The following is an 8243-nucleotide window of genomic DNA, read 5'->3' as shown; positions in this document are numbered from 1 at the left end:
ACAGTTTTATGTTTGCTATGGAGCGGAATTATGTAAACTTTGCTATAGCATATAAATATAAATTTTTTGTTTGTTATATGTGAAAGTTGCCCTATATAGAATCATCGTGATACTCGATTTTTAATCCATTAAAATGTTTATTCTAGCTTCTAAGGTTTAACTTTTTGATTAAAATTTATGCATATGAACAATTATTTAATATTTTTTATCATCATCATATACAATAAAAAACTTATTAAATTAATATAGGTAAAATTATGAAATATTATTATTTCATAGAAATATTATTTTATTGATAAATTAATATTATTAATTTAAAGAGTGTTTTGAGATTTAACAAGGTTAATTTTGATTACACCAAAATAATTGTATCTTACTAATTTATGTATCATATTTATTGAATTAACGTTATTTTTATTACTATACATAAAGTATAATGAATACATCAAATCATTATATCTCACTAAATTATATATCATATTTATTGAATTTATATAGAAAATTAAATTCATTATAGGGATAATGTACAAGTACCCCCTCAACCTATGTCCGAAATCTCATAGACATATTTATACTATACTAAGGTCCTATTACCCTCATAAATTTATTTTGGGCCAAATACATAAACAAATCCCTAAACTTGTTGGGTTTTTTCCCTCGGGTACCTTAACTAAGTTATTTTTCTATTGAATCATTGAACCACCCATAATTTATTCCTTTAAAACACTGTTGGTTGATTTTGATCGGCTTTTCTATTGTAAATGCCTTTAATTGTGCTCGAATTATAATAATTTTGATTGAAGGAATGAATACAAACCGTGTTAGTCTCATTTGTTTTCTAATGTGTTCAAATGACTTAAGTAAAACACAATTATTCTCGAACATTTTTACAATCAATTGGACTAATGAGTTGTGGAACAATATATGTATCCTCTAGCAATACCCCTCATAAATCTGGTTCCACATCAGACAACCTTGTTTGTTTAAAGGAAACAAATTATGGGGATTCAATGATTCAATAGGAAAATGACGTAGTTGAAGTACATGAGAGAAAAAACCCAACAAGTTTAGGGATCTGCTTATGTATTTGGCCTTTATTTTGTTAATAACTTTTTACCCCTTTTTGGCGTACGTGGCACAATCTTTTGGGCCTAACGCTGGTTGACTTTTTCTTTCAAGCTAGTGTCACGTAGGCGGAAAAGGGATAGAAAATTACTTATAAAATAAGTTCAGGGGGTAATAGGACCTTAGTATAGTATAAGTATGTCTCTGCAATTTCGGGTATAAATTGAGGGGGTACTTGTGCATTTTCCCTTCAGTATACATAAAGTACAGTGCATGTGTATGATTCATTATAATATATTGTTTTGTTGAATGCTCCTTTGTAAAATAAATTCAAGAATCCAATGATTCATTTGCAAAATAAATTCATTATACATAATGTTCGTTGTTTCTTGATAATCAAATATTTTTCTTTGTATATTTACTAAAAATATTCATGTATGATGATGAGAGGATATATAAATTACACAAAAATATAGGAAATTTCTGAAACTGTATCCAAAAATTGCAGTTAACATGTGTTAAAGAATTAATAATGATAGATCAAATACGTAAAACATTATGTGAGTACAAAAATTAACATGTTGTCATGGAGTATTTTGAAATATGATAGACAAATGGTTGCTAGTGGTGAACTTAGTCATGATATGGATGTCGTTTCGTGGAGTATTGATTACCCACTCAAAGCTTATTCTGAACCTTATCTTCATTACGGATAAATGTTGTGTAGTTAATTTTTTGATTTGTGATCTCGAGATGTCGTGTAATCAATTTTTTGTGAATAGTTGTATCATTAGTTATTGTGATGTATCCGATAGTTGATTTTAGATTAATACATTATTATGTGCTGGTTATTAAGTATCAAATACCATTTTCAGTTGCCAAAAGAATTAATATTTAGTAGTAATTTGTATTAATGTATCATGGTCATCAATGTAAATCAAATACGTGTGATACACATTAGCTATTAATATGTAACTGTATTGGTTGTTAATTTGGAACTTTTACTTCTTCCAAAGGTAGTAGAAAATTGCATCAATGCGCTACACAATGATTCATAAAAATTAAATACAAGGGTTAAAAAAATAAATATCATAATTTGATAAATAAATTAAAGTAGTTAAACATTGACAATGTTATGTATCATATACCTATTATTGAAACTGATATGTAGTGCTCTAATTATAAAACATGATGATTTATGTATTAAGATTATTATCGGATAATATATACAGATACATATACATAACCTTCTAAATTGGATAAGACTGAAGAATCATCAAAGATTGTAGATATATAACATACAACTGATTTGGTACTGTCTATATAGCCTTTTAAACTTGAATTGAATTGAAGATACATTGTAGAACTCGATACATATAAATTATATATTAGGTAGTGTTTATGTCTCAAGTACATTTACATTGAGCAGGATAAACACTACACAACAACGATATCAGAAAACTGTAGATGAAAAAGCTAAATAAATATTTAAATGATAATTCTAGAACTAGAAGAAAATTTGATGAAAAAATAGTTCTATCTCTTTAGGAACTAGAAATTGATAAACTAGAAAGAGAATAAATTTAAAATTAAAAAAAAAAAAGTAACAAAGACAATTGCTAATCCGTGAGAGTGATTTCAGGCATAAAAATAGGAATAAAAATCTTTGGGTTAAAGACTTGTGAGTTATGTATCTGAAAAAGTAGAGATGAAAAGGAAAATAGAGATTTTTCTAATATTTTAAAATGATAGGAAACTTTAGAGAATATGAAAAGAAAAATTGTGTAGATAATTTTTCCAATTTATAATGATAATAATTAGATTATAATTTAAATATTAGTATATATGCAATGAACTTATAAACACAATTATATTATTTAACCAAAATCTACTGAATCAGCCAAATCTGCATATGGACTACTAACTCCACTCCTACATCAACTAAAGAATGAGGAACATGATCTTCTTACGTGACTCGGACAATGCTTTAATCATGATCTAACTTTTAAAATTGAGTTTTACCTAATATCAATTTCTTTTTATCAATAATTCCTAACCATTTAGTCTTAAAAGCCGGCCATATAAACAGTGATGATATACATGATGATGAAAGTAATCACAAATCAAACCTACTTTCTAGATTAATTCCACTTTGCTTTCCCCCTTAACCATAGTCAAAGAAGATAATGCCAGGTAGTTGAAACTTTTAGACATGTAAAAAGAATATTACTAATATATAGTATAGATAGTCTAATCCATATTCGCTTTCAAAAGAAAAATGTATTGGATTTGTTTGGAGAAAAAGATATGTTACATACTTGCATTTGGTCAACATAGCAATTGTAGCTCACTATATAGACTATAATTTATAAACAATGTTTTAAGTTATACCATATTGTGATATCTGTGTATGTTAATAATTAATAATTCTCGTAATAATTTATGTTATTTTTGTTATTTGTAAGTTGACAAATGAATATGAATGACGTCTTTCTTCATTTTGGATCTTTCCTGGGGAAGCCAAACAAGCTCAAATTAATTAACTTATTAGGAAAGGACATAAAGTATCGCATTATTTGTTCCATAACTTTGGACGAAGGTTAAGAAATAATTTTTTTATTATTATTATAAGCCTTTGGTCGATCTTAGATTAAAGTATGAAGCGAAGAATATGCATGTTTTGTTCAACGGGAACCATTATACAACCGATTGTCCAGTCGAGTTTAATCAACTAACCTTACATAAATTTACCTTGTAAGGCATGATATTGACCGTACACCTTTTGAACGGGTTGGATTCATTGTGATACTTGCATAAAATTCACTAGTATGAATCTTATCAGATTTTAGTGTGTTCAGATATATATATAGAGTCAAAATGATGTAATTTGCTTTTGATAAACTATATCCAAGTGAGTTCGCATGTATTTGAGATACATAACTAATTTTCGTAGCCACCCTCCTATATCGCTCATAATTCTCTTGTGTATCTAATACCCCAGATATATGTGAATTACACCAGATACATACAAATACATATATAAAACGTCTGTATCTAGTGTGATTCACATGTATGTGAGATAACATTGTTATCTCGCTTGCCTCTCTTCCTAATTTAGTATATCTAGTATGTTAATAATAACACAATTCAGGAACGAACGTAAGAAGTTGATAGCAACACAAATAAAATTTTAAAAAGATCAAGATTACAAAATTTTCTACAAAACCCATTTGCCATCACAATATGATATTTAGTTACTTGTCTTATTTCTACAAATGTCAAAATAATAATAGTACTAATTAAACTTTCAGGCAGAAATCTTCACCAAATTTTCGACCAACACTAGACCAATAATCATTGAGTTTAATTTTGATAAATTGTCCGACTTTATAACCCAGTAAATCACAGGCCCAATACGGATCTTGGATAATGGGCAGTGGAGGTTGGGCTGGGCTTAATAGAAGCCCATTTCAAAGATTGGTACATACTTCATCCTGATGAAGACTATATTCAAGAACAAGGATCAAACATTAAAATCTAAGTTTGGCAATATATGACCAAATAATTTGTTGAATTAAACGTTTATAAATCATTTATGCGAGTATGAGGAGTAAATCACTTTAAATAGAATGATAGTAAGTATCAATTCTCTATGCATTCATAAAATCAGGCATTGATAATAACTGACGCAAACATAGAATGAGAATAACAGATGATTAAGGATTAGTCGTAAGACTTGTAATGTCTAGGTGTAAAACAACGTTCGATGATTCAAACATAATCGAGTGAATCTGATATGAGCTCACTACAAAAAGTTCAAAGAAAAATCTACTTATTCAGATACAAATAATATTTGCTTGTAACTCACACTTTTCCATGAATTCTATTACCTCATTCTGCATTCACGTGGGGACAATTAATATTGAGTTTTAAAAGGTGAGAATGAAAACATAAAATGATTTTTAATCGAAAAACATCAAGAGAAAATATGCAATCTGAATAATTAACATCTTTTCACATTGAATAGATTGTAACTTTCCTAATAAGACACAATAACACCTATTCTTACCACCATTTATTACCTATAAATAGATGATTTTTTTAATCATATTTATTTAAAAAATAAAAATAAAGTAAATGAATTTTTTGATCTCCCGGGATTAAACTCGAAATAACCCATCACACATTTGGATATGGCATGTTATTTGACCCAAAATAATTTGGGGCGAAGCCATTAACCCATTAATGGACTTGATATCTTTGGGCCACTCAAGTTTGGCCCAATCTTCTTCCTAAAGATTGAAAAACTCCCTTGGTGTGATTGTTGGAGCCCAAATATTAAAATACATTATCATAAAAAAAGTTTTTTCTTTCAAGGAAAAAGAGTCTGATATACCCCTCAACTTTGTCATTTAGAACTGATATATCCCTCGTTATGAAAGTGGCTCATATATGTCCTTACCGTTATACAAACGGCTCACATATACCCCTGCCGTTACAAAATGACTCACATATACCCTTCATTTAACGGAAGTTAAAAAAATTAGTTTTAAATTTATATTTATTACTTTTAATTTTTTTAAAAATTATTTAGGGGTATATATGATTCTTCTATCAAAGTTCAAGGTATATTTTAATTCTTTTAATACATAAATTATTTTTTGACTTCTTTTATTATAATTATTTGAGTTTCTTATTCTTATTTTGTTATTCTTCTTTCATTCCTTTGTTTAAAGAAAAAAAATTTAACTATTTTTTTTGTCTATATTATTATTTGATTTTTGTATTTGAAGAAAAAAATTTGGACATCCATTATAAGTTTTACAAGAATATTAGTGAAACATAAATAAATTTGATTATCAAAATAATAATTCTAAATTAGTCATTGAAACAAAAAAAAAGTCAAAAAAATATGTTTGACGAAGATTAAATCTACTCATATGGGATTATATTTTTGTAGAAAAAAATAATAAAAAGTTAGATTAAAATTATCTTTTTTTTCATTTCCGTTAGAGGAAAAGGGTATATGTGAGCCATTTGTTTCTAAGTAGGGATATATGTGAGCCACTTTCATAACAAGGGGTATATCAGCTCCAAATGACAAAGTTGAGGAGTATATCAGACCCTTTTCCCTTCTTTCAATGGTGAATTAATGAAAAACTTTGTGTTACAAAACATGACATCTATTATTGTTTTTTTGAACAGAATTAGTTTACTAAAAACTGTTTGATGAGAAACAGATTCTCGTTGAAATAGTCGACATGGAAGTTATTAAATTCATGTTTCTATACAAGTATGCCTCATGGAAACCCAAAAAAAGAAAACATTATTGTCACATGGTGAAACTTGTCGTGACTTCATGTTATATAGAGATAATATAAATTACATTTTACACATGAAGAAAAATAAATTATACTAAAAATATCACTTTGGATACCGTTACATGCATGTGAGGGACAAATGTATTCTATAACAACGCGTTTGCATTAGTTTTGAATAGAATGACCAATCCCCGGACTATGACCCCGTCCATAAGGACTGAATCCGTCTACACGACCAGGTGGTGGAACTGAACTCGGTGGTTCCATTGGTGCAGGCTCATCGTCAAATGTTCCCTTCTTTGTTGCATAAACCACATTAGGGTTTTCATCGCGATCTTTTACCCTCCAATCTTGCATTTTTGATACCATAGTGTGGCTACTAGGTCCTGAGATATGTTTGAACTTCATGAATCGTCCCTCGATAGATTGAATAGTGTGAGAGAATAATATTGAAAAGGAAAGTAGGTAAGTAAGGATAGTTACTACCTTTGTTTGAGCCATGAAGAGAAGTAAAGAAATATTATTATGAATTGTTTGATAAGAGGGATGCTTAATATACTCTTTAACCTATAGTATTTATAGCAAAGTAAGTGATATGAAGTCATGAAGGTTTATTGGTCCACATTAGTTGGAGATTCTCATGTGCATTAAAGAAAAAATAAATATTAGAGAAGCAGTAATTACATTTTCATAATATAATGTTTGGTACCAAAAAGCTGCAATGCTAGCCTGTCCTCTTTGTTCTTATTATGCCATGCAAGATTTTACAACAGCCCTAAATTCTTCAGCCCTTCAATTCTAAGATTATATGTCTCCGATATTAAGTATGAACGTAATAATAACTAGACACACACGTCGTACATGATGTTCTATGTACACGACATTCTACATATACTATATCACATTTTCTTGTTCAGCTTCATATATATATTTAAGTGTTTATTTGTACTAGCTAATTAACACTAAATTAAATAATATATTTATGTACGGTGTATTTTTTTTTTTTTTTAAATATAGTTTTTAAATCAATTTGTGTACATCAATCAACTATATTTTACAAGGGAAAGTTTTTTTACACGAACATGCATGTCGGTTTAGCCAATGCTAGACAATGAATGTAAGTTAGAAGTTGGAACAAATTGTGATTATCAATTTACTATCACACAAACGAAATCAAACTTAAAAAAAATCTTAGACTTACCAAACTGACTCGACATGGTAATGATAAAGCATTTTAACGAAACAAAATTAAAAAAAAATTACCAAACCAATATTTTCAAGAACACCCTAAACCATGATTAGGTGAATTCAAATTTGCAACATCGACAAGTGTATCTTTTCCGTCTCAATTTGTGTGACATTTACTTTTTGTTTAGTCGATTTCAGTGAGAACCAACACTTTTCCGTATATATTCCAAATCCTTTGTTTCAATTAATTATGCATAACAACTTTTTTTTTGTCTATCTCGAAAAGAATGTTATTTTTCTATAATCAGAAACAACTTAACTTTGAAATCTCTCATTTATTGTTAATTTAATGATTTGTAGCCATTCAAATATTGTTTAGTATTATTTTATACATTATTTTTGAAATTTCTCATTTCTTTCTTAAAAAATATATTAAATCAAAATGTGTCACGTAAATTAAGAAAAAAGAGTAACAATTTACTTTAACTCGTTTTACTCTTAATAAGATTATATTAAAAACCTTTTCTTTTATGTTTGCAACTTCGTGTCCAATTAAATAAGATAATAATAATTTTATGTAATAAAATGAATTGGAAACTTGAAGGGACATATTTGGAGTTTATAGAACCCACCGTAGATGGTATTAAAATGTTGTCGTTTACATGCGCT

The sequence above is a fragment of the Solanum lycopersicum genome, chromosome 3 (assembly GCF_036512215.1).
Source record: "Solanum lycopersicum chromosome 3, SLM_r2.1".
In the NCBI taxonomy this organism is placed as follows: domain Eukaryota; kingdom Viridiplantae; phylum Streptophyta; class Magnoliopsida; order Solanales; family Solanaceae; genus Solanum; species Solanum lycopersicum.
Note: the sequence above shows the minus strand (reverse complement) of the source record.